Genomic DNA, 10,821 nt, shown 5'->3' with positions numbered 1-10,821 from the left:
CATCTGGGTTGTTTCTAGTTTCTGGCTATTATAAATAAGGCTGCTATGAACATGGTGGAGCATGTGTCATTACATGTTGGAGCATCTTCTGGGTATATGCCCAGGAGTGGTATGGCCGGGTCCTCTGGTAGTACTATGTCCAATTTCTGGAGGAACCGCCAAACTGATTTCCAGAGTGGTTGTACCAGTTTGCAATCCCACCAGCTTAGTGTCTCTGGCTAGAACTTGTCCTGTCCCTGCCGCCCTGCAAGTGCCCTGCGACTCGTGGGGCCTGTTTCTCCAAGCTGGCTGCTCTGCTCTTAGAAACTCACCAGAGAGAAAATGGTGGCTCTCGCCCGAGTCTTTGGCTTAAGGTGTTCCCTGGAGGTAGGCCCTCCACTTGCAGGGAAGGGGCAGAGAAGGACGCTGATCCTCCTCTGTCACTCGGAAGCTGAGAGGATCCTCTTAAGCTTTTTCTTTAGTGATAATGGATGTAGATCTTCTCAACTCTCATCATGAACTCTTTATAATATGTAGACCGGTGTGGCTGCTATGAGCAAGTCTGGATTCTTTTTACCTGAATTAATTCTATCATTTAATAATTACCTTATTTTCCCATGGAGCATCTTCCTTAGGCACAAAATTTTACATGCCAGTTTAAAGACACATAGATTTTCTGTGGAAAAAGAAGGAACAAGACATGAGAAATGTAACACTACATGTCTACAGTGGATTCCTGTAGAAATAGTCATCGCACAGTGGCAAAATTCTGAAAATTCTGCCCCTGAGATTTAGCTTGGATTTTCCTTGCTCTCCAAAGCCTAGTTGCATAGAATGACTTTGTTATTCATTCTATAGATACATCTGTTTTTTTCCACCTAAGTAAATTTTTGCATGAATATGGCCAGTGCTAGCTCATGTGCTGATGATTGCAGAAGCCTCAGGAATATGTATAGAGGTAGTCGCACCAGTACTCTTTCTACTTCAGAAGTGTTCATATTGAGAGACAAATTGGTAATTCAAAAACAAATTGTAGCCATAGATCCCATTGAAGATGGTTGTCAACAATCTACCAGCAGGAAGATGGTCTCAGAAGACCATCCAGTCTCATCCATGCTGGTCGTGCAAGTCTCTCCAAGATATTTTGTCCTGTAGGCTACTTATTTTCCACATGTTAGGGAAGTCTTTTTATTTCATAAATAGGTCAGATATTTCTACCTGGAATTAATACTCAGTTAATGGAATAAATCTTCCAAATTGAAGGGTGAAAATACAGATTAGAAAACAGTACTCAAAATCAAGGTTTAGACTGATTACACGACTGGAAAGGAATTGCATGTTTTCTTATGAAATGGAAAGTGTTTGAAGCAGAATCTCTGGTCAAGGGAGGAAAGCATATCATCATGTCTCAGCTGCTGTTCGCTTTCACTTTTGCTGTAAGATATTATTCATTTCCACCTGTTAAACCACATGCTAGAAATGCCATCATCACCCTTGAGAGGCCACTGTAAGCAGTCTAGTTTAGTCAATGAAGTATGAAGATCATTGTTCACACACACACACACACTTTGTTCACACACACACTTTGTTCACAAACACACACACACACACACACACACACACACACTTTGTTATGATCATTCCTTTGCCTATGGAAGCTCATGTCCTGGCTTGAATTCTGAAGCCCACCATATGAAACAGAGCTTCACATTATACATACTACAGTATCCAAGATTATTGAATGTTGTTGCAAGCCTATCATATTTTGAGACTTCTTATTGTAGTACATAAGCTAACAACAGCTTTCACTATATAAGGATTCGTCAGTTTGGGAAAACATTTTGGCAGATGAACTTTATACTTTCATTTACACAAAATATATTTAATGTACTTTATATGGAGATGGCTAATGAAGAAAAAGTTTTTTGCAGAATCATTCATGATTTCTAGCAAAAAAAAAAATGCCAGTAGAAATTCTAATACCATAAATGGTACAGTAAAACCAACAGTTCGTCTCAGCTCATTTTTCACAATGATGACTACATAAACCAGTAGGTAAAAAACAAGGAAGCAGGAATAGAATTACTAAGACTTCAGTTATTTTTCAGCATGTCAGAATCTTGTGAAAACTTTAAAAAGTTATTATAGGCTTTTTTTCTGTTTTATCATAAATTTATTTTTTATGTATATATTTTTTCAGGAGTATATTTCTGGGAATTTGAAAGTCTAGAATGCATAAGTATGACTTTTTCTGTCTTTGTGTTTATTACTTTGTAATATATAATATAACAATGTTACCAATAAGGAACAATCATTGAATTAATTAGACTTATTTGCATAAACTCCAGATTAATTTTCAAAGACAACTTTTAAATATTTCCTAAATTTCCTGAAGCCATTTTATTTTCTTATTGGCAGTTTCCTAAATTAAATGAATTTTACAGAATAGATGCTTAGTGGGAAGATAACAATGGCTGGCTATAAAAGACTTATAAATGCAGGTTAGCCTCAATATCAACCAGAAAAAAAAGTTTAGTTTTCATTGGTTGTGTGAGTTAAATAAGCACATGATACACAGCAAATATATGGGAACCAAACAAGAAGTGCACCTCATTAAAAAACATCACACAAATTGTCAAGTCACAGGGATAAAAATATTAGACTCAATATTGACAAACGAGAAGTAAAAAATAACGTGACAGTTATGTTAACATACATTTGTTATGTAGTGATAGGAAAGAGATTTCATTTACAAAAAGTCCCGTTTGGTACATGTGATCTCCCCTTTTACCATACCACATTGTCCCAATCATTCCTCTGCTTCACTGAGTTCTCGTGGCTCCCTCTTCCCTTACTAGATATTACTCCTCCCCCTTTGATGAATATTTGCATTCTCTAATGGAGTTTTCAAATGGAATATCTTACTATGCAATTCTACTCTCCATAACTCTCCATATAAGCAATTTCCTTAATACGCATATCCAGTCTGGTATTTTCAAAAAACAGTATATATCAATGACTCCCTATATTTTTCTCTAGTTTACACATTTTGTTTTAGCTCTAGTCATATATTAAGCAATTCTCCTACACTTTCTGACAAATATTTCAAACAAAATCAAAAGTCAGTATCTTTCTGCCAATGCTTGTTCTACCCACATTCTTTTATATCTAGTTACATTTGCCTGTATAAAAATACTTTGATTTAAGACTTTGATAAAATCCTGACACCAATCTTCTTTGAATCTAGAACATCCATAAATGTCATTAGCTCCTCATTTTAAAACCTATCTAAATATTTTACATATCATTAACTCCACTGCGACCATCCTACCTTTGGCCACTAAATCTGTTCTTATTCCAGCCCTTTTCTATTTCTGCCTTTTTATAATATATTTGTAAAACAACATTATAATTGTCCTTTCAAATAGGGAGCAAGATTATAGAATTCCTACATACATTGTGAGCTTTGAGGTTTTTCCAAAAGATAAATTTGTATATTTGTCCACAGTACAATCAGCTCACATGATAGCTGTAAGTTCACATCATCTCTGGTTCTACTTGTCAGCTCTTCTGGCAATAATGTCTTCCATGCTGCTGATTCTGTGCAAGCCAGGTTTACGTCTTCTATTTCTTCTCTCCTCTCCTACATCATTGCTTACATGTCTTCTTATAGGAAGTATTATTTTAAAGGATTATGCTGGGCTTCCCAGTAGCTAGGTACTATGCAGCCTTCTCTTTAACTGCTTTGTTTTGATGTCTTATGGTACTTATTATAACCTGACATGTGTACATATTTATCATGCTTAAATATTTTATCTTCTCTTACAAAGCTAAGTTCTCTTATGTATTCACATGTGCCGTGTTTTGAACACATTTTATTCTCTACTATATTTCTAGTTGCAACAATGAGGACTTAATACAATTGGCAAAATAAGTATTAGTTAAATAAAGTTTTATATTTGGGTTAGTTACATCAAAGAAGACAATTCATTCCAAGTAATAAAAATAATTTATGCAGATGAAAGCATATAAAAATGAGAATGTTGAATTTTAAAATAATTACTTGCTTTGTGTTAGGAGGAGAAATGAAATAGTTATCCAGAGAATTCTTAAAAGTTCAACTGCATCCAGATTGAGAATAAAAACAAAGAAGGATATGATCATCTGCTGTCAGATGTAGCAATTTTTATTTGAACTTGTCTTAGCCCAAGTTCTCATAAGTCCATTGATTCTGTCACTAAAGGACTTAAGAAACAAGGAATCTGTTTTAAACCCAATGAAGAATTGCCACTAAGTTCAGGTTAGATTGTCCCCCTAGTTGTATGGACTTATTCATTTCTTCTTAGAGTACAGAATATTGGGCAGGGATAGATTTTGAAACTTTTAACACATGCAAAAGCATGATAAAGAAACATACTCAATTATGTTGAATAAGTCATTTAAACATATATAGACATCTAGTAAACTAATAGCCTAATGTGCACAAAATACTAATGAAAGAATAAACCTTCATGAAAAGTAAGAGCATCACCAAAATTGTAGGAGTGATAAAGATATAGTACACAAATGAACATCCAGAAGGTGATTTTGGAGATAAGGGAAAGACTGAACAAGAATGATACTCATCAAACAAATGAGTTTAGAGTGTAAATGATGAGAGCATGAGGATTGTACTATTGCTGCCATGTAGGATACAGACTATAAGTGACACTGTGTCTATAACAAGTCTGTCATTTGAAACTGCCACAGGCACCATCCTCAGAAAAGACAACTCAAATCTTTTATTTTCTTTTAAAGTCCTTTTACATGTTTGCTTTAGCAAAACATCCTCTCTCCTGCATCTTCTTCAGTTAAATGTTCCTTCAGGAGTATGCTTTACTTTATCATCTCTGTCTACTTCAAGAAAACACTCCTTATTGTCTTTGCCCTAGCAAAACATCATCCAACACAACTGACTCTCCAAAACACCTTTACGTTTCCATTTCAGGTAGGGCTTGGCAATTTTAGTTTTCAATCTTGAGTGATGTCAATACTGCTACACCAAGAATCACACATTGAGAGTAAATTTGGTACAGTAATTATTGCAATAATGTTTGTGAAATGGTGGCATCATATGCCACAGTGTGAAAGGGAAACAGAATAGAGTGAGAAGAGGAGAAGGATGAGGAGGAAGAGGAGGATAAAGAGACTAAGCACTAGATTAAGTAATTGTTTATATTCTGTCTGGTTTTAATACTGAAAAAGATTAAACATTTAAAATTATCAAGATATCATCAATAAATCAAAAGAAATTTTTTAGGTTTTATGCCAAACACAGACTAGATGTACCTCCACTACAGTTAGAAAATGGTACCATCCAGCTGTTTAAATCAAAAGCAGTGGTTATCTCCATCTGGCTTCTTTGTGTGTTCATCATTAATTATCCTACTAAACTTTCTAAGATATATTTCAAAATTATATCTCACATCAACTGACTTTTCTCTACCTCTTCTGCCACTTCCATCATGATCAGGCTTCCCTCATGATCAGGCTTCCATCATCATCAGGCTTCCATCATCATCAGGCTTCCATCATGATCAGGCTTCCCTCATGATCAGGCTTCCATCATCATCAGGCTTCCCTCATGATCAGGCTTCCATCATGATCAGGCTTCCATCATGATCAGGCTTCCATCATCATCAGGCTTCCATCATCATCAGGCTTCCATCATGATCAGGCTTCCCTCATGATCAGGCTTCCCTCATGATCAGGCTTCCCTCATGATCAGGCCACTGTTTACTTGCATGGGTTACTCTTATTTCTTCCTTTGTAGTCTTCAACTTGTTTATTTTTATCATTATGTTTTTGTGTGTGCAGGAAATAGTTGAATTTTGGGCAACCTACAACTGGACAATATCCGTAGTGGTTTCTGTATTTTTGAGACAAGACTTACTAGGTTTGCCCAGGGTACACCTGCATATAAAATTCACATGGGTCAAGTGATCTTATTAAAATGAGCTGAAAAAATGGCTAACCTCAGAAGTTCAAAACACTGGCTGATTTTGCAAAGGACTATGGTCAATTTCCATCATGTATCTCAGAAAACTCAGAGCCATCTGTAATTCTAGTTTCAGGGGTTCTTATGCTCTCTTTTCATGTGGGGTTTACTTGCATATGTGTGGTATAGATAAACTCAGGAAGCTATACAGACATACACATAAAATTAATGATGATGATGATGATGATGATGATGAGGAGGAGGAGGAGGAGGAGGAGGAGGAAGAAATAGAATAATTGACTTCTGAAATGCTTCAATTTCTTCCTTCTTCATTACACCGAATGCTAAACTTCTTATTAGCATTTGGTCTTCCATGGCTATATTATATACTGATGTTTTCCCTACCTTTAGCTATTTATTTCCATCCTCATGATGCCATGGCACAGATAGTATCATGGAATTAGGTCTTATTCATTTAGTTAGTTTTGGTTCATGATTGTTTTGTTTGGTGTTCTTCACAGAATCCCCATCTCTGGATTTTCAAACATTTCCCAGCTTTTATTCCCTCAAGTCTCCAGCTAAATACTGCCCATCCAGAGTATCTTCCAAAATGGACATTCTTTTCCAAGGCATCGGTGAATAAGAAGGTAAGAATGAGGGAAGCCAATGGATATCATATTGGTGATAAAAACAGAAAGTATGATGCTCTTCCCACTATATTGTCTCTGTGATATTGAGTAATACATTTAGGAATATCACTGAAGATGGATGAAAGCTCAAGAATCTAAGACCATAAAAGGAAGGCACATTGCTAGGTGAAAGAAGGCCCTTAGAGAAGCATGGACAGTAAGACTACATGATATGAAACTTTAGGAGAACCACTTTTAAGTGCTATGCATTTCTCCTTATAAATTCACAATAAATATATCAGATTGCATGCATTTTTTCTCTTATAACTCTCCTCCATTTTAACTTTATGCATGCATGTAAATATGCATACAGGTAGGATTAACTATGAGTCAAAAACTAAAAAGCACCATAAGAAAGAAAAGAGGCCTTAAGAGACAGGGGAGAAGAACACAAAGGATGACAGAATGTGTGTCACATAAAAAGCAGAACTATTGGAGGTAGGAAAGTGAACATCAAGAGGCAAGTAATGGAGAGGGGAATGGGGAGAGAAAGGAACAAAAAGAAAGTATTCTGAACATGCCATTGATAACAGTTACTTCATTTTATTAAAAAAAAATTGCACTTAAAACTTTACACTATTTGAATGATATTTGGTTAGAATTTTCTAAAAAAGTTACAGATGAAAAGTAAAACAAAACCAGATATTATACCACCACCACCACCACCAAATCCCCAAGCAACATATATCAGAAAACAAAAGGAAGAAAGTTTTCTGTCTACCCAATGTAAGATGGGATTAGGGATCCAGGAGAAAGAGACAGAGTGGATAAGTGCTAATTGGAGTGTATAAGGAGGGACAAAAGCTCTGTCTGAAAACAAAAAGGATGCACAACATGTAAAAAGGTACAAGATTTCACAGAGATCAGGACAGAGGCAGCCCTGTGACATGAGGGGAAATGCAGAAAAGAAGGAAGAGAGGGGAGAGTTACTATGGGCTAAAGAGAGGAGTGCCACAGGGGCCAGGGTCTAGAAGTCATACTGCCAGGGTGGCCAAGGTCTAGAAGCTCTATTGCCATGGAGACCATGGTCTACAAGTTACAGTGCCAGGGAGGCCAGGGTCTAGAATATGCAGGACCACGGCGAAAAGTATCTCAAAGACGAAGTGTCAAGAAGCCCAGGATCTGAATACATTATCAGAGAGGCCACGGTCTAGAAGATTCAGTAGCAGGGAGAACATGGACTCAAAGATGGCATATCAAAGAGTACTCAAAATGAAGTGTGAAGGTGGCCAGGGTCAAGAAGACACATAGACACTGATCCAGAATCCAAAGGAACCTAAGCTGAGAAAAGCAATAGGCCATAGGGAATTTCTACATTAATATTATTTTAAATCCACAAGTCTTTTCATAATTGTAGGTATCAATGTTGTGTTTTAATAAATATATAGGATATAAAGTGTTTAAATCAAGCTAATTAATAATTTGCCTATCCATAGATTTCCTTTTCTGTGTGTGGTAAGAAATTTAAATTTACTCTGAAGAGTTTTGAATTATACTATATACTATTATCAACTAGGTTCCTGTACAGTGCAATAAAGCTCAAAAACTTACAGACTAAATGAAACTTTGTACCCTTTGACCAACTTTACTCACCTTAAGATAGCTTTTTTTGTCAAATATGCATGTTAGAGTCTATGATAATGTAATTTTATTGCAAAAAGTGTATTGAGGGCATACACTTGTGTTCTGAAAGCAGAAAACTTGCTTTACCCTGCTTCATTGTTAGGTGGAATATTTCTCCAGGACCTGACCACCAGCACATCTGTCCTCTCTCTGGCTTTTAGATCAGTAGACCAGAATGCAATAAATCCTTCAAGACTAAAGCAGGGTAGGTTAACCTATGGCAAGGCAGTGTGTCACTACAGAATATAAGTTTACTAACATATCGTGGGCTTCTTTTGAGGTTAAGAAAAGCCGGATTCCTTCAAGTCATCATCCAGAAGAAGATTTATTCTGCCTCTAGTAGAACTTATGCGCCTGTATTTTTCTTATCCATAATCATGAACACTCCAGTTTGGCTTTATCCTCCTTTCATGTTTCAATTGGAAAGGCTTACATGAGGATGGGTCAGTTAATTTAACATTTTATCTTTTATTACATGGTTGAAACAAAATAATTCTCAGGGTAACTTCTTCAAAAGCAGAGCATTTTATTTCAAAGACTAAAAATAAAAACAAAAGCTGGCAACCTTTGTTTTCAAAGTGCATGGTAATGAAAAATTTTGATATTGTTAATGAGTCCCATGTTAGTGTCTAATGGTTTTAGACAGAAATTTATTTTCCTTCCAGAGTTGGATTAGATACAGTCTATGTATGTTAGACATTTTGATGATGCTCATTATTAAAAACATAAAGTTGGTAATAAATTTGCCATGTAGTAATGGGACTATTTTATTTTGGTAGCTCCATGCATTAAGAATTTTCCTGTAGCATGTGAGGAGTCACTTTTTTTTTTTAAGTCACTGGAAGCAATGTAATACTCATTAAATATAAGTGAAAGATTGAATTTATGTTTAGGATTTTCAGGCTAGTCTTCAAATGGCCCAATGAAAGCACAAAAGGGAAAATGCTAAGAGTCCTCCTAAAAGCACATACTTAACTGCTCCATACTTCCTATGAATCTGAAACTTCAGGATGAAGGATTTCATTGAACTACTAGCTGCTTATTACTCACTGAATATGTCAGCATGCTTGAAACTAAGAAAACTCAAAAGATCTTTAGACTTCTCTTTATTATTCACAATTGTTTTAGCAAATTCTAATGTGAGGTATATCACATCATATAGAGTAAAAAATATATCTGTTGCTTATCTACAGATTTAAGTACAAATTATATATTAAGAAATGTATACACAAAATTGTGATGATGTACACACTGGAATTATCAATAAGGGAAAGATATCTACTCTGATTTTTGTAATATAAAAGGAGAACTTAGAGTAGCACCTCTAATCTTAAATCTAAGAATCTTTCTAAATACCAAGCATAATCCTAATGCTTGAGATTAATTATCTCATTTAATCCAGACATATTATGAAGTGGTTAGCTGAATCCTTCTTAGTTTGTTGACAAACAACTGTAGCATGTAGTTTTAAAAAATGAACCACACTAAATCCGGCCATGCACCAGAATTGGCATTCTCACCCAACCCCATGGCCAGCCCCATGTGGACCCGACATCTTGCTGATTCCTGCAGCCAAACTGCTGGCCAAAACCCACTCCCAACCTAGCTCTGTTGGTCTCTACTTAAAGCTGACCAAACCACTCTTTCCTGAAATGAATGAAGTCGCTCCCATTAACAGTATTCCCTGAAATCACCAGTTGTATTTGAAATATAGCTCTGATATCCAAATTTCCTATGAGGGGAAGTTTAACCTACATTTGCTTATATGATTCTAGATTTTGAAAAAATTTAATTAACCACTAAGTAGATCATAAATGAGATCTTTCAATAAATCTATAAGATCTCATTTAAGAATGCTGTGCAGTGATAAGTACATTATTTTAATCTCTTAGATACATTTTATTTTTTTAATCACCATCAAGGATAAATTACATTCAATACACAATCAATTATCATTACTCTGTTAAACTTTAGGAATACTAGTTTTCCCAGCAACATGTACCATAGTCCTTGGTTTAATTTTTGTCTATTTTCAGTATCACTGCAAGAACAAAACTGAGAAGAATCACTCTAAAATGCCACCACCGTTTTTTTTTCACTTCTTTTATTTCAAAAGTTGAATTTCGAAACATCTGAAAAACCAACAAAAGCAAACAAATACACTTTCAAAATGGTAACATGGAAATTAAACTCATTGACAAGATACAAGCTCTGATATGTTTCGGTATGTATGATAAGATGTTTTGAAACCAAAGTAAAGTTAAAGGACAGCACATTTGTCATGGTTTGTGGTACTAAGACATTGACGTTCATATATGTATTTGGTGGTTTATGAGTGACCTAAAGTTTGTCAGTGTCAGAGACATTCTTCAAGTGATACATAAATGCTGGCTTTCTGTTGGTCTGTGAAAATTATAACTCTCCCAGATGGAAAATGTGCCAAAGTATATATTTCCATATCTTTGATTTTTTTTCTTCAATAACCAAATATTTTAAGAATGTTTATAAATCACAAACACAGAGGGTGACTTAAGGGTGCTAAAGAAAAAGCTA

At 35.5% G+C, this 10,821-nt stretch overlaps 1 long non-coding RNA gene across 1 annotated transcript in view; it reads left to right on the top strand.

The window, feature by feature from the left end:
- The window catches only part of LOC116097399, a 77,090-nt gene extending 66,729 nt beyond the window's left edge, over nt 1–10,361 (top strand). The window contains exons 2-3 of the long non-coding RNA XR_004121400.1: nt 6,478–6,603; nt 10,305–10,361. This is a non-coding gene — a long non-coding RNA (uncharacterized LOC116097399). The remainder of the gene's footprint in view (nt 1–6,477; nt 6,604–10,304) is intronic.
- Nucleotides 10,362–10,821: the final 460 nt, after the last annotated feature.

This window comes from Mastomys coucha, unplaced genomic scaffold (assembly GCF_008632895.1).
Source record: "Mastomys coucha isolate ucsf_1 unplaced genomic scaffold, UCSF_Mcou_1 pScaffold19, whole genome shotgun sequence".
In the NCBI taxonomy this organism is placed as follows: Eukaryota; Metazoa; Chordata; class Mammalia; order Rodentia; family Muridae; genus Mastomys; species Mastomys coucha.
This window is presented reverse-complemented; position numbering and strand designations above follow the sequence as displayed.